This window comes from Oncorhynchus gorbuscha, linkage group LG13 (assembly GCF_021184085.1).
Source record: "Oncorhynchus gorbuscha isolate QuinsamMale2020 ecotype Even-year linkage group LG13, OgorEven_v1.0, whole genome shotgun sequence".
In the NCBI taxonomy this organism is placed as follows: domain Eukaryota; kingdom Metazoa; phylum Chordata; class Actinopteri; order Salmoniformes; family Salmonidae; genus Oncorhynchus; species Oncorhynchus gorbuscha.
The window spans coordinates 18174833-18197931 of NC_060185.1; the positions used below are offsets into that span (position 1 = coordinate 18174833).

General features: G+C 48.8%; 1 pseudogene; it reads left to right on the plus strand.

Annotated features, from left to right (window-relative positions):
• Positions 1-6761: 6761 nt before the first annotated feature.
• LOC123992553 overlaps positions 6762-23099 on the plus strand; it is a 157720-nt pseudogene continuing 141382 nt past the window's right edge.

Genomic DNA, 23099 nt, shown 5'->3' on the forward strand with positions numbered 1-23099 from the left:
AAGGAGCTACCAGTCTGCAAGGAGCTGCAAGTCTGCAAGGTGCTGCCAGCCTGCATGAAGCAGCCAGAGATGTCAGTCTGCATGAAGCAGCCAGGGATGTCAGTCTGCATGAAGCAGCCAGAGCTGTCAGTCTGCATGGAGCAGCCAGAGCTGTCAGTCTGCAAGGTGCTGCCAGCCTGCATGAAGCAGCCAGAGATGTCAGTCTGCATGAAGCTGCCAGTCTGCAAGGAGCTGCCAGTCTGCAAGGAGCTGCCAGTCTGCAAGGAGCTGCCAGTCTGCAAGGAGCTGTCAGTCTGTAAAGAGCTGTCAGTCTGCAAGGAGCTGTCAGTCTGCAACGAGCTGTCAGTCTGCAAGGAGCCGTCAGTCTGCCCAGCGCCGCCAGTGCCGCCAGTCTGCCCAGCGCCGCCAGTGCCCCCAGTCTGCCCAGTGCCGCCAGTCTGCCCAGTGCCGCCAGTCTGCCCAGCGTCGCCAGTCTGTCAGGATCAGTTAGATCCGCCAGTCTGCCAGGATCCACCAGTCTGCCAGGATCTGCCAGAAGTGCCAGTCTGCCAGGATCCACCAGAAGTGCCAGTCAGCCAGGATCTGCCAGAGGTACCAGTCGGCCAGGATCTGCCAGTCGGCCAGGATCTGCCAGTCGGCCAGGATCTGCCAGTCGGCCAGGATCTGCCAGTCGGCCAGGATCCGCCAGAACTTCCAGTCGGCCAGGATCCGCCAGTCAGCCAGGATCCGCCAGTCAGCCAGGATCCACCAGTCAGCCAGGATCCGCCAGTCAGCCAGGATCTGCCAGATCTGCTAGTCAGCCAGGATCCGCCAGTCAGCCAGACTCTTCCAGATCTGCCAGTCAACCAGACTCTTCCAGATCTGCCAGTCAGCCAGATTCTTCCAGATCTGCCAGTCAACCAGAATCTTCCAGATCTGCCAGTCAACCAGACTCTTCCAGATCTGCCAGAACTGCCAGTCGGCCAGGATCTGCCAGTCGGCCAGGATCCGCCAGTCAGCCAGGATCTGCTGAGACCACCAGCCAGCCAGGATCTGGTAGATCTATCTACCTGCCTGAGCTTCCTCTCACTCCTGAGCCTCCTCTCACTCCTGAGCCTCCTCTCACTCCTGAGCTTCCTCTCACTCCTGAGCTTCCTCTCACTCCTGAGCTTCCTCTCACTCCTGAGCTTCCTCTCACTCCTGAGCTTCCTCTCACTCCTGAGCTTTCTCTCACTCCCGAGCTTTCTCTCACTCCCGAGCTTTCTCTCAGTCCCGAGCTGTCCTTCAGTCCCGATCTGCTCCTCAGTCTAGTGGGGTTCTGGATGAGGACTACTAGGCCATGGTCGGCGGAGAGGGTGGACTATCCAGGGAAGCGAGGAGAGGGGACTAAGACATTGACTAAGTGGGGTCCACGTCCCACGCCGGAGCCGCCACCATGGACAGACGCCCACCCGGACCCTCCCTATTGTTTTGAGGTGCGTTCGGGAGTCCGCACATTAGGGGGGGTTCTGTCACGCCCTGGTCGAAGTATTTTGTGTTTGTCTTTATGTATTGGGTCAGGCCAGGGTGTGGCATGGGGTTTTTGTATTGTGGTGTGTTTTGTCTTGGGGTTTTGGTGTGTATATATGGGATTGTAGCTAGTGGGGTGATCTAGCAAAGTCTATGGCTGTCTGGAGTGGTTCTCAATCAGAGGCAGGTGTTTATCGTTGTCTCTGATTGGGAACCATATTTAGGCAGCCATATTCTTTGAGTTTGTCGTGGGTGATTGTCCTTAGTGTCCTTGTTCCTGTCTGTGTTAGTTTTCACTAGTATAGGCTGTTTCGATTTTCGTTACGTTCTTTGTTTTGTAGTGTTTGTATTTTAGATTTGTGTTACGTTTTTTGTTCATTAAACATGGATCGCAATCTACACGCTGCGTTTTGGTCCGACTCTCCTTCACCACACATAGAAAACCGTTACAAAGACTCACAGCTGTAATCGCTGCTGATTCAAACATGTATTGACTCAGGATGTTGAATACTCATGTAATTGTCACACCCTGATCTGTTTCACCTGTCTTGTTTTTGTCTCCACGCAGACTGAGCTCTTGAAGCTGTCTGTATTGTGGAACTTAAGGATATTACATATCCACCTGTCCAACAAAAAGCACAGAATAATCAGTAGGTACGAGTACACTGGTGGGCCATACAGGGGGTCTCCCATCTCCCATTACTCATACTCCTCTTCATGCTATCTTGCTGTTGGGTGACCGGTCTAAATCTCTCTGGGTGCTCATGGACTCTGGGGCTAACGAGAGCTTTATGGACACCATCCTGGTGTCTGAGCTGGGTATCTCCACACAACTCCTCCCATTTCCATGGATGCCAGAGCATTTGACAGACACTATTGGCAGGGTTACTCACAGTATGACTCCTATCAACCTGCGAGTGTCAAGGGAATCACAGTCCATGCAGTTCCTACTCATTAAATCTCCTGATGCACCCATGGTTTTTGGATAGTCATGGCTCCAGAGGCACAACCCCCTGATCGACTTGGCTATGGGTTCAATCCTGGGTTGGAGCCCGTTCTGCCATGCGCATTGCCTCAAGGACGGACGCCAGGGGCAGGCTGAGAAAAGCTTTGGATCTCTCTGCTATTCCCGCAGAGGATCAGGACCTCCAGGAGGTTTTCAACAAGGCCCACGCAACATCACTTCCTTCACATCGACCCTATGACAGAGTCATTGACCTCCTCTCTGGTACTACACCGCCTCTGGGGTGGATTTATTCCCTGTCTGGTTCCAAGACCATGGAAGGGTACATTCAGGACTCTCTGGGGGCAGGGATCATTTGTCCTTCTTCCTCCACTGCCAGCGCATGGTTTTTCTTTGTGTTGAAGGACAAAACCCGGCACCTGTTTTTCGACTATCGGGGACTTTAAGTTAATGACATCAAGGTAAAGAACTGTTACCCTCTACCAGTCCTCTCCTCGACTTTCGAGATTCTCCAGGGGGCGGATGTATTCTCAAAGTTGGACCTTCGGAACGCCCACCATCTGGTTCAGATATGGGAAGGAGACTAATGGAAGACAGCCTTTAACATATTTAGCGAGCGATAAAAGTATCTGGTTATGCCATTTGGACTGAGCCACGATCCCACAGTGTTCCAGGCTCTGGTCAATGATGTACTCTGTGACATGTTGAACCTGCTCGTGTGGAACTCAACTGGTTCTCCAGCGCCTCCTGGAGAGCCAGTTGTTTGTCAAGGCTGAAAAGTGTGAATTTCATCGCTCCACTATCTCCTTTTTGGGATACGTCATAGCTGCTGGGAAGATTCAGATTGATCTGGATAAGGTGAGAGCAGTGGTGGATTGGACCTACATCCAGACTGCAGCTGCAACGTTTCCTGGTATTTGTTATTTTCTCCCGCCCTTCGTCCAGGGCTACAGCACCCTGGCGTCCCCCCTCTCCGCACTCACAAGGTTCTGTTCATGCAGGCCCAGCTGCTGACTGGGTGTTTTCGGATCTCAAGCATCAGTTCACTACAGTTCACATCTCAATCCATAGCAGTGGGGGCCGTCCTGTCCCAGCGTTCTGCCCAGGACAAAAAGCTATATTCCTGTGCTCTCCTTTCCCATCGTTTTAATCCCGCTGAGAAAAGCGGTGACGTTGGTAACCAGGAACTTCTTGCAGTCAAGATGGTGCTGGGGAAATGGAGACACTATCTAGAATGGGCGGAACATCCATTCCTAGTGTGGATCGACTATAATAATCTGGAATATCTCCGCACCGCCAAGTGTCTCAACTCGAGGCAGGCTCGCTGGGCTCTGTTGTTCACTCATTTCAATTTCACAATATCCTACCACCCTGGGTCCAAGAATGTGAAGCCTGACGCCGTCTATCGCTTGCATAGCTCTGCAGCTACACCGTCTGACCCTGAGACCATCCTCCCTACATCCTGTCTAGCAGCGACACTTGTCAGGGTATTGAAGGCCTGGTCCGCAAGGGACAGCGTTCCCAGCCGGACCCTGTGGGGGTGACCCGGCTAACCAGTTGTTCATCCCAGATTCTGCTCTTCTTAAGGTCTGCTCTTCTTAAGACCAGCTGCAGGTATTGTCAACAAGCAGACTACTACCGAACCCCGGCTCCCTGCTATTGTCTCCAGCAGGGTGTATGGCTGTCTACTCAGGATCTGCCGCTCTGGGTGGAGTCCCACAAACTTCCCCCGTTCCATCTGCCTTTCTCCATTGTTAACATCCTTGGCCCCTCGGCTTTTCATCTTCTGTTGCCCAGCACCCTCCGTATCCGTCCACGTTTCATGTGTCCAAGATAAAACCTGTCTCACTGTCTCATCCTGAGTCTCAATAGTAAATTTGACATTTCTGTAAATAATGTTCAATAAATTTGCTAAAACTTCTAAAAACATTTTCACTTTGTCATTATGGGGTATTATGTGTAGATGGGTGAAAAAACATCATCCATTGGGAATTCAGGCTGCAACACAACAACATGTGGAATAAGTCAAGGTCTTAAGGTGATGTAGGATGATGAAGCGTATGAGGAGATGTCTTATGGTGCTGTAGAATGATGAAGCATAGGATGAGGTGTCTGAGGGTGATGTAGGATGAGGTCTGTGATCCTGATCCACTGCGGGCTGCTCAATGAGACAAATGATGTCACAGGCCATTTAATTGTCAGTTAGCACCACACAGCTGGGGTGAGTTATATCATGCAGAGGTGTGTGTGTTTAATAATGTTGGTGCTTATATTTGTCCTATTCCACACTTGTACGAGTATGTATTAAGAAGCATGTGTGAATCGGAAAGGTGTTTTTGTTGCATATCCTAACTCTCCCTGAGACACACTTACAGAGTGGGGTCACAGCCAGGGCCTGCCATTATCAACGGTGACCCTGGTACAATTAGGGTTAAGTCCCTTGCTCAAGGGAACATTGACAGATTTTGATCCTATCGGCTCAGGGATTCAAATCAGCTACCTAATGGTTACTTTAAGTGCTAGGCTACCTGCACCCCTAGGGGTGTGTGTGTGGATGTGTGTATGTGTGTGTGGATATGTGTATGTGTGTGTGCGTGACTCAGCTGTCCAGGGTGACAGTGGAGGTGAGTCGTCTATCTCATGCTGAGAGGGGTGCTGAGGGAGAACAATGGTTCATTGATTTCAACCAATCACTGAGTCTATACTGAGCAGAAAGCCTTTTCAATGCATTCATACCCACCAAATATGGTAGGCTATTGCTATACAAAGTTACCGATTGCACACGGGGCATAGATTAATATTCTATGCATTGCAAATGTAAGCCTTAGCATATACATTAGCCTATCAGCTTCACAGGCTTAATGACAAGTGTTCTGATGTAACCAAATACACTCTGATGTGCTTGGTTGGAATAGAAAGCCACTGCTCTTTTTGCCCACTGTGGCCAACACTCTTGGCTCACACATTTGTGTAGACCTCTGGTACAAACTAAAACTGAATGAGCTGAATGCCGTGCTAAAGTCGTATAGTTCAAAACGTTTAAAACAAAAACAGTAAGTATCCAGTAGCCTAGATAGTCTACAGTCTTCCCTGGTTCTCAGTGTGGTTTCAGGACCATGGACAGCGGCAGGCTAATGCTGTGTGTGAAGTTAAACAATTATTAGACTATTCACTCTGGAATTCCTTTAGCTACGCTCTGGGTTGAATGAAGGCAGCGCCCACACCGATAGGAGGCTATGGTCATTGAGGGACCGGAGACAGATTCTTTCCGTTTTTCCGTCACTCCGTGACAAATAGCCGTTTCTCTCCGTGATCCCAACCCGTATGTCAGTCTGTCGGTTTACCGGTGGCGCTGACGATTATGAATGAGGAGCCAGACACAGTTGATGCCAGAAAAGAAAACACGCGTTTTATTCGATTAATGCTCTCTCTCAACTCCCGCTCATTCAGAGACTCCGGACTCCCGCTCATTCAGAGAATCCGGACTCCCGCTCCTTCATCTACATTCGCGACTCTGCGAGGCAGGGGGCTTGTTTAGCCGTGCACTCTAATGGGAGTGAGGAGATGGATGGGAAAAACTGCGCAGGGCGGGGGTTAGGGTTGGAGCCCATTGGTGCGTGCAAATAACACGCATTTACAGTGGGAGAGAGAGAGAAGGAGAGACAGCGAGCGCATTGAGGTGGAATCAAATTCCGTACACAACTCACGTAAGGGGTAGCCTATGCGTTAGTCTACGTGTTTAGGCGTACTTATCAAACTATAGAAACCCAGAAATAGTGTTTAAAAAGAATTGCCTCTGTCACCGGTGAAGGGACACGAGCCTATAAAAGCACCTGAATCGCCTTGACAATTGCCACAGCCCTGCAGCAGCACCGTTAATGAAAACTCCGCGAAGGATGATCCCCTTTGCGCTCTCTAAACCAGACTAATCCTTATCAAAAGAGCTGTTTGATTTACCGCAATGGCTAGTTAAAGAAGACAGGGTTGTAAGAGATTAGATTGAAGGAGGGGTGGACGGCGAGAGTGTGTGTGTGTGTGTGTGTGTGTGTGTGTGTGTGTGTGTGTGTGTGTGTGTGTGTGTGTGTGTGTGTGTGTGTGTGTGTGTGTGTGTGTGTGTGTGTGTGTGTGTGTGTGTGTGTGTGTGTGTGTGTGTGTGTGTGTGTGTGTGTGTGTGTGTGTGTGTGTGTGGGAGAGAGAGAGAGAGAGAGAGAGTGTGAGGGCGCGCATGTCCAATCCTTCCATGCAGGCTGTAGACGCTCCTCACCACTGGCGAGTTGTTCTCTCTGTCTTTTCCTTCTCGCGCTCTCTTCCACCCATCTTGCATGTGCTCGGTTTAGTGTTTACCGAGCCGGACAAAGCTCTCTCCAGCGGTAGCGGACACTGCGGGGGAACACAACCACTATGGATTGCTAATACTCGGGTTTATTTTTCTCTTTTCCCACCTTCTCTCTCGCCTTGTTTCCTCCTCCTCCATGTCTCTCCACAGTTTTTAAGGGACAGAAAATGAGGATTATTTACCCGCACTTTGTCGGGGTGTTTTCCGCCCTTTGGGGGCTAACGACTGGGGCTTTCCCCAGCAGTGTTCAAATAGGTGAGTAGGCTAAGACCTTTCAAAATAGACACTTCTTATAGCCGGGGTTTTAATGAGTCTTAAATTGTTTTCATCCCCAATCATGTTAATTTATTAAAGAGGATTTACATTGCCATTATTTCTGATAACCTAAGTAGCCACCAGAGGGAAAACGCTTTCTGTTTGGCTGATGTGTCTCAGGTGATTATTCATAATTGTGGTAATTGTTTTCCTGCTGTCGGAGATGGAGGTTAAACGCCCCCCCCCCCCACCCCCTCTCTCTCTGTCTCTCTCTGTCTCTCTGTCTCTCTCTCTCTCTCTCTCTCTCTATCTTCCCCCCTTTCGCGTTATTTGTCATTTTCAAACGGCCACCCTGCGCTCATTATTGTTTTAGGGCGCTTTGTTCCTTACGATGCTGTTCTGAGTCAGATCGCTACTGCATCATCTTCCCGTGCCATACATAGCAGGATAACCCTGGCTATCGATCCGAGCCCGAATCGTTCAGCCGAGACTAGACCCGGATCAGAGTTTCTATTAAACATGATCCACTGCCCTGAGTTAGTTGTATACCCCATCCTATAACAGTCCTACACACATGCACACACACAGACACGCACACAGACACACACACACACACAGTGCTCTGTTCTGGAGGTGTGTGTTAATGTATGCTCCGCATCACTCCTTGTGAGGTGCAGGAGGAGAGGAACTGTAATGAGACTCTGGTCTCTGACTCTTTCTCGTTCCTTTCACTGAGCTGCCGATAAAGTTAATACGCGAATATGGTCTGCTGGTTACAAACACACACACACACACACACACACACACACACACACACACACACACACACACACACACACACACACACACACACACACACACACACACACACACACACACACACACACACACACACACACACACACACACACACACACACACACACACACACACACACACACACACACACACACACACACACACACACACACACACACACACACACACACACACACACACCCCTCAAACCCTATCCGCCTGTTCACTTGAGAAAGTATTTGCATATAGCTTCAATACACAGAAGGGGAACTTAAGGCAGAGGAAAACCAATTCCTTGGAGAATATAAAAATATCATGCAATGTTACAATGCCTTGGAAATAGACTTCGTATTGTAGTTAATGTACCGCAAATGGGCCGACCAACCACAGTGGCTAACCGGGCGTGTGTGTCCCACCAACCCCTATTTTACGCTACTGCTTCTCTCCGTTCATCATATATGCATAGTCACTTTAACCATCAGTCAGTTTAACCATATCTACATGTACATACTACCTCAATCAGCCTGACTAACCGGTGTCTGTATGTAGCCTCGCTACTGTATATAGCCTCTCTACTGTATATAGCCTCGCTACTGTATATAGCCTCTCTACTGTATATAGCCTCGCTACTGTATATAGCCTCTCTACTGTATATAGCCTCGCTACTGTATATTGCCTCGCTACTGTATATAGCCTCTCTACTGTTATAGCCTCGCTACTGTATATAGCCTCGCTACTGTATATAGCCTCGCTACTGTATATGTCTTTTTACTGTTGTTTTATTTCTTTACTCACCTATTGTTCACCAAATACCTTTTTTTGCACTTTTGGTTAGAGCCTGTAAGTAAGCATTTCACTGTAAGGTCTACACCTGTTGTATTCAGAGCACGTGACAAATAAACTTTGATTTGAGTTACTGTAGTTACTGCAGTTAATGCTTCTATTGCACAACTGTTGTATGTTTGTGAATCACATGCCATTTGAGGTGATGTTTGGGATGTTTGTGAATCACATGACATTTGAGGTGATGTTTGTGATGTTTGTGAATGACATTTGGAGGTGGTTGCTCTGCTGCCTTGCGTTGCCTTCTCCATTCCTAATATATGCCATTTAGCAGACGCTTTTATCCAAAGCGACTTACAGTCATGTGTGCATACATTCTACGTATGGGTGGTCCCGGGGATCGAACCCACTACCCTGGCGTTACAAGCGCCATGCTCTACCAATTGAGCTACAGAAGGACCACTCCTCCCCTGTCATCATTTCCCCTCTCTCACCCTCCCTGACATCTGTCACTTTACCCTTCCTCTCCCTCTCTCTCTCACACTCCCCAAAACGTTCCCTCTCTTCATGTCACTTTACCCTTCTTCTCCCTCTCTCTCTCACACTCCCCAAAACGTTCCCTCTCTTCATGTCACTTTCCCCAAAACGTTCCCTTCCATGTCTCCCTCTCTCTCTCTCTCACTCCCCAAAACGTTCCCTCTCTTCATGTCACTTTACCCCCTTCCTCTCCCTCTCTCTCTCACACTCCCCAAAACGTTCCCTCTCTTCATGTCACTTTACCCTTCCTCTCCCCCTCTCTCTCACACTCCCCAAAACGTTCCCTCTCTTCATGTCACTTTACCCTTCCTCTCCCTCTCTCTCTCACACTCCCCAAAACGTTCCCTCTCTTCATGTCACTTTACCCTTCCTCTCCCTCTCTCTCTCTCACTCCCCAAAACGTTCCCTCTCTTCATGTCACTTTACCCTTCCTCTCCCCCTCTCTCTCACACTCCCCAAAACGTTCCCTCTCTTCATGTCACTTTACCCTTCCTCTCCCCTCTCTCTCACACTCCCCAAAACGTTCCCTCTCTTCATGTCACTTTACCCTTCCTCTCCCTCTCTCTCTCACACTCCCCAAAACGTTCCCTCTCTTCATGTCACTTTACCCTTCCTCTCCCTCTCTCTCTCACACTCCCCAAAACGTTCCCTCTCTTCATGTCACTTTACCCTTCCTCTCCCTCTCTCTCTCACACTCCCCAAAACGTTCCCTCTCTTCATGTCATGTCACTTTACCCTTCCTCTCCCCTCTCTCTCACACTCCCCAAAACGTTCCCTCTCTTCATGTCACTTTACCCTTCCTCTCCCCCTCTCTCTCACACTCCCCAAAACGTTCCCTCTCTTCATGTCACTTTACCCTTCCTCTCCCTCTCTCTCTCACACTCCCCAAAACGTTCCCTCTCTTCATGTCACTTTACCCTTCCTCTCCCCTCTCTCTCACACTCCCCAAAACGTTCCCTCTCTTCATGTCACTTTACCCTTCCTCTCCCCTCTCTCTCTCACACTCCCCAAAACGTTCCCTCTCTTCATGTCACTTTACCCTTCCTCTCCCTCTCTCTCTCACACTCCCCAAAACGTTCCCTCTTCTTCATGTCACTTTACCCTTCCTCTCCCTCTCTCTCTCACACTCCCCAAAACGTTCCCTCTCTTCATGTCACTTTACCCTTCCTCTCCCCCTCTCTCTCCCTCCCCAAAACGTTCCCTCTCTTCATGTCACTTTACCCTTCTTCTCCTCTCTCTCTCAACACTCCCAAAACGTTCCCTCTCTTCATGTCACTTTACCCTTACCCTTCCTTCTCCCTCTCTCTCTCACACTCCCCAAAACGTTCCCTCTCTTCATGTCACTTTACCCTTCCTCTCCCTCTCCCCAAAACGTTCTCTCACACTCCCCAAAACGTTCCCTCTCTTCATGTCACTTTACCCTTCCTCTCCCTCTCTCTCTCACACTCCCCAAAACGTTCCCTCTCTTCATGTCACTTTACCCTTCCTCTCCCTCTCTCTCTCACACTCCCCAAAACGTTCCCTCTCTTCATGTCACTTTACCCTTCCCTCTCCCTCTCTCTCTCACACTCCCCAAAACGTTCCCTCTCTTCATGTCACTTTACCCTTCCTCTCCCTCTCTCTCTCACACTCCCCAAAACGTTCCCTCTCTTCATGTCACTTTACCCTTCCTCTCCCCTCTCTCTCACACTCCCCAAAACGTTCCCTCTCTTCATGTCACTTTACCCTTCCTCTCCCTCTCTCTCACACTCCCAAAACGTTCCCCTCTCTTCATGTCACTTTACCCTTCCTCTCCCTCTCCTCCCCAAAACGTTCCCTCTCTTCATGTCACTTTACCCTTCCTCTCCCTCTCTCTCTCACACTCCCCAAAACGTTCCCTCTCTTCATGTCACTTTACCCTTCCTCTCCCTCTCTCTCTCACACTCCCCAAAACGTTCCCTCTCTTCATGTCACTTTACCCTTCCTCTCCCTCTCTCTCTCACACTCCCCAAAACGTTCCCTCTCTTCATGTCACTTTACCCTTCCTCTCCCTCTCTCTCTCACACTCCCCAAAACGTTCCCTCTCTTCATGTCACTTTACCCTTCCTCTCCCCCTCTCTCTCACACTCCCCAAAACGTTCCCTCTCTTCATGTCACTTTACCCTTCCTCTCCCCCTCTCTCTCACACTCCCCAAAACTCTCCCTCTCTTCATCTGTCACGTTACCCTTCCATTCCCTATCTCCATCTCTCATCTTAGCCTTCCTCTCCCTCTCCCTCTCTCACTCTCCACACGTCTCTTCATTTGTGACTTAACCCTTCCTCTCCCTCTCTCTCTCACCCTCCTCGCTACTTTCCCTCTCTTCATCTGTCATTTTACCCTTCCTCTCCCTCTCTCTCTCACCCTCCTCGCTACTTTCCCTCTCTTCATCTGTCACTTAACCCTTCCTCTCCCTCTCTCTCACCCTCCTCGCTACTTTCCCTCTCTTCATCTGTCATTTTACCCTTCCTCTCCCTCTCTCTCTCACCCTCCTCACTAATTTCCCTCTCTTCATCTGTCATTTTACCCTTCCTCTCCCTCTTTTTATATTATTATAAAATGTTTTACCCCTTTTTCGTGATATCCAAATAGCAGCTATCGCTGCAACTCCCGTAGTGACTCTGGGGAGAAGAAGGTTGAGAGGCATGCGTCCTCTGAAATACGACCCCGAAAAGCCACATTGCTTCTTGACACACTGCTCACTTTACCCAGAAGCCAGCCGCACCAATGTGTAGGAGGAAATACGTACACCTGGCGACCGAAGTCAGCATGCATGCGCCCGGCTGCCACAGGGAGTCGCTAGAAATCGATGGGACAAGGACATCCCAGCCGGCAAAAACCTCCCTTAGCCCTGACAATGCTGGACCAATTGTGTACTGCCTCATGAGTCTCCCGGGTAAGGCTGGCTGCAACACAGTCCGTGATCGAACCTGGATCTATAGTGACGCCTCTAGCAATGTGATGCAGTGCCTTAGACCACTGTGCCATTCGAGAGGCTCTTCATTTATCATCTTACCCTTTCTCTATCGCTTTCCTTCCCAGCCACTCTTCCTCTCTCCATCTATCATTTCACTTTACCCTACCTCTCCCTCTAACGCTCACCGTTCCCGCCACTCTTTCTCTCTCCATCTGTCACTTTACCCTTCCTCTCCCTCTATCTCTCCTCCTCATGCCACTCTTCCTCTCTTCATTTCTCACCTTACCCTTCCTCTCCCTCTATATCTCACCCTCACGCCACTCTTCATCTGTCACCTTACCCTTCTTCTCCTCTATCTCTCACCCTCACGCCACTCTTTCTCTCTTCATTTGTCACCTTACCCGTCCTCTCCCTCTATATCTCACCGTCACGCCACTCTTCATTTGTCACCTTACCCTTCCTCTCCCTCTATATCTCACCCTCACGCCACTCTTCCTCTCTCCATCTGTCACCTTATCCTTCCTCTCCCTCTATATCTCACCCTCACGCCACTCTTCCTCTCTCCATCTGTCACCTTATCCTTCCTCTCCCTCTATATCTCACCCTCACGCCACTCTTCCTCTCTCCATCTGTCACCTTATCCTTCCTCTCCCTCTATATCTCACCCTCACGCCACTCTTCCTCTCTCCATCTGTCACCTTATCCTTCCTCTCCCTCTATATCTCACCCTCACACCACTCTTCCTCTCTCCATCTGTCACCTTATCCTTCCTCTCCCTCTATATCTCACCCTCATGCCACTCTTCCTCTCTCCATCTGTCACCTTATCCTTCCTCTCCTTACCCTCTGTCATACTCTGGTCTTTTTGATGTCTCTGTCATCTTTCTATGTCTCTCTTTGTCTTAATCTCACACTTTCTCGCTACCCCTCTCTCTCCTCTGTCCCACTCTCTCCATATGTCTCTCTCTCTCTCTGTCTTAATTTCACACTTTCTCGCTACCCCTCTCTCTCCTCTGTCCTACTCTCTCCATATGTCTCTCTCTCTGTCTTAATCTCACACTTTCTCGCTACCCCTCTCTCTCCTCTGTCCTACTCTCTCCATATGTCTCTCTCTCTCTGTCTTAATCTCACACTTTCTCGCTACCCCTCTCTCTCCTCTGTCCCACTCTCTCCATATGTCTCTCTCTCTCTGTCTTAATCTCACACTTTCTCGCTACCCCTCTCTCTCCTCTGTCCTACTCTCTCCCTATGTCTCTCTCTCTCTCCCCCTCTATCCCCCTATTTTTCAGAATCCCCCACGGGTGCACATCTTTGTTCTTGCCCTAGCACTAGAAAGCTTGATGATGAGTTGGCTATTTGAATCAGCTGTGTAGTGCTATGTCAAAAACCAAAATGTGCACCCAGCGGGGGCCACAGGACCGAGTTTGGGAAACCCTGTGCCAATGAAGCACAGTTCAAAACCAACTGTCTTTCTCCTCATCTATAGGTGGTCTATTTATCAGGAACACAGATCAGGAGTACACAGCATTTCGACTGGCTATCTTCCTGCACAACACCAGCCCCAATGCCACGGAGTCTCCATTCAACCTTGTACCCCATGTCGACAACATTGAGACAGCTAACAGCTTCGCCGTCACAAATGCCTGTGAGTACAACCAGATAAGAGTGTGTGTGTGTGTGTGTGTGTGTGTGTGTGTGTGTGTGTGTGTGTGTGTGTGTGTGTGTGTGTGTGTGTGTGTGTGTGTGTGTGTGTGTGTGTGTGTGTGTGTGTGTGTGTGTGTGTGTGTGTGTGTGTGTGTGTGTGTGTGTGTGTGCACTCAAACCTTGTACCACACTCATGGAGTGTCAGCTATCAATCAAGAGTTAGAGGTCTATATGAGGCTGTCATTCACTATAGAAGGATTGGCAGGGGGGTGCCAAGGGGTTGCTGTGTCTGCTTAGCTTGAGAACATGACTCATCTTTGTCTACAATGAGATGAGGGAGGTCTATGTGATGTCATCAATGTCTAGATCCCTCAGGAAGTACATCTGCACTGGGAACATAATGGAGTCTCCATGGATCTCCTCTTGGTAAATGGAACTGAATGGAATTATTCGGTTCTATTGTTCCATATGGACTTCCTTGTCTTTCTTATGAGATAATCTCTATCTAAACCTTCTTTAAATCATCCCCAGAGTTGTGTGTCATATTGAGGCCCAATAAAAATGTTTTCTACGGTTAAGCCAGGCTAATTTCCATCATGTTGAATTTGGCCCAAGGACTAAAGCTCTGTGGTTAATTTGGCAAATTGAAGCAAGAGTAACAGTGGGAAATGAAAGACCATAGCATTTACTGGCTTGGAATAGATTATCGAAAAAAGCAATGGGGGAAGGAAATTAAGTGTGTTTGTGTGTTTGTTGTGCTTTGAATAAGGATGCAGCTGTTGACTTATCGAGACCAAATTTGTCAAAGTCATCCTCAACTACCCTCTCTCACTAGCTGCTACTGCTACCGCTGAGGGCAGCTTTGTTATTTCTATATGAAGAACTGTTGGTGACTTCCCTCTGACTGTAGAAGGCTGTGACTGGGCCAGCCTGACCACTAGAAATAGACTTCAATTTTAGACGTTTGAAAAGGTCCTGAGAACGTGGATATATGCCTTCCTCTTTGCTCACAAAACAAAAACCTAAATATTGTCCAGCACTGGGCACAACCTGGTGATGCTCAGAGATGGAGCACGTTGCTTAGACCACCGTGCCACCACAGTTCACTATGGTCTGTCTGTCTGTCTGTCTGTCTGTCTGTCTGTCTGTCTGTCTGTCTGTCTGTCTGTCTGTCTGTCTGTCTGTCTGTCTGTCTGTCTGTCTGTCTGTCTGTCTGTCTGTCTGATTATGGACTGTCTGTCTGTCTGTCTGTCTGTCTGTCTGTCTGTCTGTCTGTCTGTCTGTCTGTCTGTCTGTCTGTCTGTCTCTGTCTCTGTCTCTGTCTCTGTCTCTGTCTCTGTCTCTTAGACTGTTGCACAGTAAACCGAAACTTCAGTACTTTTTCAATACGAGATCATGAAAAACGTTTCGTCACTAGAATTTTTGTTACCTTCGGTAATTATTTAAAACGTGTCTTGCGTCATCTACTGATTGAGACAGGATGAAGTCTGTCCATCAGTGCAGCTGATGTCCCCTTATAGCGCGAGTACACCGTGTCTGCAATGTTGCAACTGTTAATTACTGTACGCAGAACAATGTCCATTACAGGCTACAACACTTTCAATGCAAGAAGGTACCGGTAGCTTCTTGCTTTGTTGGCTAACTTTCCTTGCTAGCGTACATCTGAAGCTAACACCAATTTACTACCCAAGTCCTTTTTTGTTCCAAACAAATTGCTCACCAAACTATATAATTGTATTTTTATTGCACAAAACACCAGAATACATACAGGAAGTATACAAATAAGCAAACAAACAAACAAGAACAACATGTAAGGCTGTAAAGTAACAAAATGTGGAAAAAGTAAAGGGTTCTGAGTACTTTCTGAATCCACTATATATGCTACATGCTAAAAGATACAAAACAAAGTACAGATTATAAAACAGACCTTAAAAGACACGCATGTATTGACTGTTTTTATAGTTTTCTTATTTGAAGAATGTAGAATGATCTTAATGTACTGCTCGAACTGCTTATAGAAAACAAGGAAGAGTGGTTATTTATTAGTGATTTTACATGTATTTATATTACATTTCAGAGGTTACATTGTTTTTCTTTATTCTTATTGTAGTTTAAAAGAAACTCAGCAGCACATTCTCCCATAATAAACATAAATATCATCAGGAATATTATCAATTATAAATCTAAAAATATCTTGCTATAATCTCTTTAAAAGTAGACAATGTCAAAATAAATGCAAAACTGTTTCTGGATGCTGAACACAAAAAAAGTACAATTAATATGAATGTCTTTTTTGAGTTTCTTCAGGTAATGATTCACAGGTTAATACTTCTGGATAACTCTGAAAGAGACCTTTCACCGTGTTAACAAGCAGGTATTTGTGTGGTAATAACCAAACCTTTTTCCAACAAATACTATTGACAAGTGTATCCCAGTATGTTGTGACATAAGGAATAGATACAACATCCTTTTAAAACAAAGCAGGTATAGACCTATTGTTGTAAACACATGTTTACTACTGAAGAGTCAACTGGACTAAACAAGGGTATCTGTGGTCTGGTTACACCTCTAAACAGCATGAGAGTCCAAGATGGAAAAGCTTCAAATACTATGGCCAACTCTCTTGGTGTAATGGGGATATTGTAAAGAGATCAAAATTCCTTGAGTAACAACCCATATGCATTAAAATGTTTACTCACCAGTAGGATGTTTATCAAACCCATTCTTTACACAACTAATAATTGTTCCTATGCAAAATATCCTTTGTTCCAAATGAAATACCTATATTTATTAATGACCATGGTACGAACACTTGTCTATGAAAAGCAAGTCATTTGGTAAGAATCTTATCAATGTAATAGTTACAAAGCAATATCAAATCATACCGACCAAAACAGAGGAAGATGTAATGTGGGATAAAATGATTTTAGCGCAATTTATCATAAAAATATTATTCAAAGTAGGGAAATCCCCAAAATGTAATCTCCAAAAAAAGTAAACTTGTCACGCCTTGGTCATTGTATTTTGTGTTTTTGGTATATGTTTGGGTAGGCCAGGGTGTGACATGGGTTTATATGTTGTGTTTCGTATTGGGGTTTGTATTAATTGGGATTGTGTATTATTAGGGGTGTGTCTAGTTAGGCTTGGCTGCCTGAGGCGATTCTCAATTGGAGTCAGGTGATTCTGGTTGTCTCGGATTGGGAACCGTATTTAGGTAGCCTGAGTTCGCGTTGTATTTTGTGGGTGTTTGTTCCTGTCTCTGTGTTGTAGTCACCAGATAGGCTGCAATAGGTTTCACGTTCCATTTGTTGTTTTTGTATTTTTGAGTTATTTCATGTACCGCAATTCCTTCATTAAAGTCATGAATAACCTACACGCTGCATTTCGGTCTGACTCTCTTCATACAACAGACGAACAACGTTACAGAAACACCCACCACTCACAGACCGAGCAGTGTGTAAACTGGCTACGACAGCGACAGTTTCAGGATCTAAAGGAGGACGTTATGGACGGTAGAGGCATGGATTATACGACATGGGAAGAAATCGACAGGTGGGCGGCCGACCCGGAGAGAGTGCAGGAGCCCGCCTGGGAATCCCTACAGCAATTCGAAAAGGAAAGCACGGTGGCGCAGAGCGAAAACCGAAAGTAACGGGGGAGAGCGCAGAGAGAGAGTGGCTGAGTCAGGAGTCAGACCTGAGCCTACTCTCCCTGTTAATCGTGAAGAGCAGTTGCAGTGGGAAGGCTGCACCACTTGGAGATTTGGACATGGGAGGAGGAATTAGACGGAAAAGGACCCTGGGCGCAGCCGGGAGAATATCGCCGTCCCAAGGAGGAAATAGAAGCAGCTAAAGCGGAGAGGCGCAGGTATGAGGAGGCAGCACGGCGACGCGGTTGGAAGCCGGAAAAACAGCCCCCAAAAAATATTGGGGGGGGGGGGCTAGAAGGGAGAATGGTTATGCCAGGTAGGAGACCTGCGCATACTCCCTGTGCTCACCGTTGGGCTAGAGAGACCGGGCAGGCACTGTGTTATGCTATGGAGCGCACGGTGTTTCCAGTGCGGGTGCAGAGCCAGCTGCGGCACATACCAGCCCTTCCTATTGGCCGGGCTAGAGTGGGCATCGAGCTAGGTAAGCTTGGGCAGGCTAGGTGCTCAAGAGCTCCAGTGCGCCTGCACGGTCCGGTCTATCCAGAGCCACCTCTACACACCAGTCCTCCGGTAGCAGCTCCCTGCACCAGGCTTCCAGTTCCAGCACCACGCACCAGGCCTCCAGTGCGCCTCGCCTGTTCAGCGCAGCCAGCGCTTTTCTCCTCTCCTGCACTGTTGGAGTCTCCCGCCTGTTTAGCGCAGCCAGAGCTTTTCTCCTCTCCTGCGCTGCCGGAGTCTCCCGCCTGTTTAGCGCAGCCAGAGCCTTTCTCCTCTCCTGCCCTGCCGGAGTCTCCTGTCTGTCCAGCGCGGCCAGTTTTCCCAGTCGGCCCAGCACGGCCAGTGCTCCCAGTCTGCCCAGCACGGCCAGTGCTCCCAGTCTGCCCAGTGCTCCCAGTCTGCCCAACGCCGCCAGTCTGCCCAGTACCACCAGTCTGCCCAGTGCCGCCAGTCTGCCCAGCGCCGCCAGTCGGTCCAGCGTCGCCAGTCTGCCTGGATCCGCCAGAAGTGCCAGTCTGCCAAGATCTTCTATATCGGCCAGACAACCTGAATCATCCAGTTCCACCAGCCAGCCAGGATTTACCGGAGCCTACTACCTGCCTGAGCTTCCTCTCAGTACTGAGCTTCCTCTCAGTACTGGGTTTCCTCTCAGTACCGGGCTTCCCCTCAGTACCGGGCTTCCCCTCAGTACCGGGCTTCCCCTCAGTACCAGGCTGCTTCTGTCCTGTGCTGCCCCTCAGTCCCGGGCTGCCCCTCTGTCCTGAGATGCCCCTCTGTCCTGAGATGCCCCTCTGTCCTGAGATGCCCCTCTGTCCTGAGATGCCCCTCTGTCCCGAGCTGCCCCTCTGTTCGGAGCTGCCCCGCTGTCCCGGGCTGCCCCTCTGTCCCGAGATGCCCCTCTGTCCTGAGATGCCCCTCTGTCCTGAGCTGCCCCTCTGTCCCGAGCTGCCCCTCAGTTATGTGGGGATCTGGGTGAGGACTATTAGGCCATGGTCGGCGGAGAAGGTGGATGATCCCAGGACGCTAAGGGGAGGAACTAGGACATTAATGGAGTGGGGTCCACGTCCCGAGCCAGAACCGCCACCATGGACAGACGCCCACCCGGACCCTCCCTATGCTCTTGAGGTGCGTCCGGGAGTCCGCACCTTACATTTACATTTACATTTAAGTCATTTAGCAGACGCTCTTATCCAGAGCGACTTACAAATTGGTGCATTCACCTTATGACATCCAGTGGAACAGTCACTTAACAATAGTGCATCTAAATCTTAAAGGGGGGGGGGGGTGAGAGGGATTACTTATCCTATCCTAGGTATTCCTTAAAGAGGTGGGGTTTCAGGTGTCTCCGGAAGGTGGTGATTGACTCCGCTGTCCTGGCGTCGTGAGGGAGTTTGTTCCACCATTGGGGTGCCTGAGCAGCGAACAGTTTTGACTGGGCTGAGCGGGAACTGTACTTCCTCAGTGGTAGGGAGGCGAGCAGGCCAGAGGTGGATGAACGCAGTGCCCTTGTTTGGGTGTAGGGCCTGATCAGAGCCTGGAGGTACTGAGGTGCCGTTCCCCTCACAGCTCCGTAGGCAAGCACCATGGTCTTGTAGCGGATGCGAGCTTCAACTGGAAGCCAGTGGAGAGAGCGGAGGAGCGGGGTGACGTGAGAGAACTTGGGAAGGTTGAACACCAGACGGGCTGCGGCGTTCTGGATGAGTTGTAGGGGTTTAATGGCACAGGCAGGGAGCCCAGCCAACAGCGTGTTGCAGTAATCCAGACGGGAGATGACAAGTGCCTGGATTAGGACCTGCGCCGCTTCCTGTGTGAGGCAGGGTCGTACTCTGCGGATGTTGTAGAGCATGAACCTACAGGAACGGGCCACCGCCTTGATGTTAGTTGAGAACGACAGGGTGTTGTCCAGGATCACGCCAAGGTTCTTAGTGCTCTGGGAGGAGGACACAATGGAGTTGTCAACCGTGATGGCGAGATCATGGAACGGGCAGTCCTCCCCCGGGAGGAATAGCAGCTCCGTCTTGCCGAGGTTCAGATTGAGGTGGTGATCCGTCATCCACACTGATATGTCTGCCAGACATGCAGAGATGCGATTCGCCATCTGGTCATCAGAAGGGGGAAAGGAGAAGATTAATTGTGTGTCGTCTGCATAGCAATGATAGGAGAGACCATGTGAGGTTATGACAGAGCCAAGTGACTTGGTGTATAGCGAGAATAGGAGAGGGCCTAGAACAGAGCCCTGGGGGACACCAGTGGTGAGAGCGCGTGGTGAGGAGACAGATTCTCGCCACGCCACCTGGTAGGAGCGACCTGTCAGGTAGGACGCAATCCAAGCGTGGGCCGCGCCGGAGATGCCCAACTCGGAGAGGGTGGAGAGGAGGATCTGATGGTTCACAGTATCGAAGGCAGCCGATAGGTCTAGAAGGATGAGAGCAGAGGAGAGAGAGTTAGCTTTAGCAGTGCGGAGCGCCTCCGTGATACAGAGGAGAGCAGTCTCAGTTGAATGACTAGTCTTGAAACCTGACTGATTTGGATCAAGAAGGTCATTCAGAGAGCGATAGCGGGAGAGTTGGCCAAGGACGGCACGTTCAAGAGTTTTGGAGAGAAAAGAAAGAAGAGATACTGTAGTTGTTGACATCGGAGGGATCGAGTGTAGGTTTTTTCAGAAGGGGTGCAACTCTCGCTCTCTTGAAGACGGAAGGGACGTAGCCAGCGGTCAGGGATGAGTTGATGAGCGAGGTGAGCTAAGGGAGAAGGTCTCCGGAAATGGTCTGGAGAAGAGAGGAGGGGATAGGGTCAAGCGGGCAGGTAGTTGGGCGGCCGGCCGTCACAAGACGCGAGATTTCATCTGGAGAGAGAGTGGAGAAAGAGGTCAGAGCACAGGGTAGGGCAGTGTGAGCAGAACCAGCGGTGTCGTTTGACTTAGCAAACGAGGATCGGATGTCGTCGACCTTGTTTTCAAAATGGTTGACGAAGTCATCTGCAGAGAGGGAGGAGGGGGGGTGGGAGGAGGATTCAGGAGGGAGGTGAAGGTGGCAAAGAGCTTCCTAGGGTTAGAGGCAGATGCTTGGAAATTAGAGTGATAGAAAGTGGCTTTAGCAGCAGAGACAGAGGGGGGGGGGGTTCACGCCTTGGTCATTGTATTTTGTGTTTTTGGTATATGTTTGGGTAGGCCAGGGTGTGACATGGGTTTATATGTGGTGTTTCGTATTGGGGTTTGTATTAATTGGGATTGTGTATGATTAGGGGTGTGTCTAGTTAGGCTTGGCTGCCTGAGGCGATTCTCAATTGGAGTCAGGTGATTCTCATTGTCTCGGATTGGGAACCGTATTTAGGTAGCCTGAGTTCGCGTTGTATTTTGTGGGTGTTTGTTCCTGTCTCTGTGTTGTAGTCACCAGATAGGCTGAAATAGGTTTCACGTTTCGTTTGTTGTTTTTGTATTTTTGAGTTATTTCATGTACCGCAATTCCTTCATTAAAGTCATGAATAACCTACATGCTGCATTTCGGTCTGACTCTCTTCATACAACAGACGAACGACGTTACGAAACTTTACTCTCCAAATATCTGTAATAATAATTTATATAAACTGCCTTTGTATTCAAAGACGTTCTCTGTCTCAGAGGCCATCTATCAATACAATTATTCAGAGCAATATTAAAATCCCCTACAAGTAAAGCATTAGGGAACTTGGTTAGCCAATCGAAAACATGCGTTTCCAAAGATTCAAGTAAGTAATCATTTTCAAGTTTGGATTTGAATCCATAGATGTTGGTAGTAATAATGAGGATGTTGTTGTAGTTGATAACAGGACAAGGAAAGGGACCAGAAGGGTCACAATCTGAGTGCAAAATACTTCCACTGAACTGATTCCTTAGAGTGATGAGTCCAACGGAACGATCAGAACCATGAGAGAGCTTTAAGTCATTTTCACACTGTGATCTCCAGACATCAGTAGAAAAAAATGGTTTAAAGCTGTTTGGCAAATATAAGAAGGATTGGTGCTCCACATACTATCTAGCTTTGAGTCAGTCACGTCTCTCCTGTCTTTCTCCCGGTGTGTGTGAATGACGTCATTACGTCTTAAAGAGGTCTTATAAAAGATGAGATTGCTTCTTCTATGCAAATGTCCCAAATGGAAAGGAAACAGATTTGTCAGCTGTAGTCCCATGAAATCAGCCCAAAACTACAACTCAATGCATTCACACACTCTTATTGAATATGCATTCACCTGTACTGTGAATGGACCGAGGCTACATCTTCATTTACCCACTTTATCAATAGAGATTTACAATTCAAATAAATGATTCACTTTATGTTGTTTTGTTGTTAGATTGGTAAGAACTGTTTAAAAAATTGGTTAAAAAGAAGTAACGTGGCTGTCGCTGAAATATTGATGTCAAACATGTCAAATGAAATGAAACTGAAGTCAAAAGATCAGTCTAGTTTGATATCGTTTTTCTATCGTGATGGTTTCGAGTAGCGCGATACTAAACCTGGTATCGGCATTAAAGTAAAAATTCTGGTATAGTGACAACGATATTACACACCGGCTATCATACTGTGTGTTGTCCTAGGCTGGGCATTGGCTTGGCTGTGGTGTGTGTGTTGTCCTGGGCTGGGCATTGGCTTGGCTGTGGTGTGTGTTGTCCTGGGCTGGGCTTTGGCTTGGCTGTGGTGTGCATGTTGTCCTGGGCTGGGCATTGGCTTGGCTGTGGTGTGTGTGTTGTCCTGGGCTGGGCATTGGCTTGGCTGTGGTGTGCATGTTGTCCTGGGCTGGGCATTGGCTTGGCTGTGGTGTGTGTGTGTTGTCCTGGGCTGGGCATCGGCTTGGCTGTGGTGTGTGTGTTGTCCTGGGCTGGGCATTGGCTTGGCTGTGGTGTGAGTGTGTGTTGTCCTGGGCTGGGCATTGGCTTGGCTGTGGTGTGAGTGTGTGTTGTCCTGGGCTGGGCATTGGCTTGGCTGTGGTGTGTGTGTTGTCCTGGGCTGGGCCTTGGCTTGGCTGTGGTGTGTGTGTTGTCCTGGGCTGGGCCTTGGCTTGGCTGTGGTGTGTGTGTGTTGTCCTGGGCTGGGCATCGGCTTGGCTGTGGTGTGTGTGTTGTCCTGGGCTGGGCATTGGCTTGGCTGTGGTGTGAGTGTGTGTTGTCCTGGGCTGGGCATTGGCTTGGCTGTGGTGTGAGTGTGTGTTGTCCTGGGCTGGGCATTGGCTTGGCTGTGG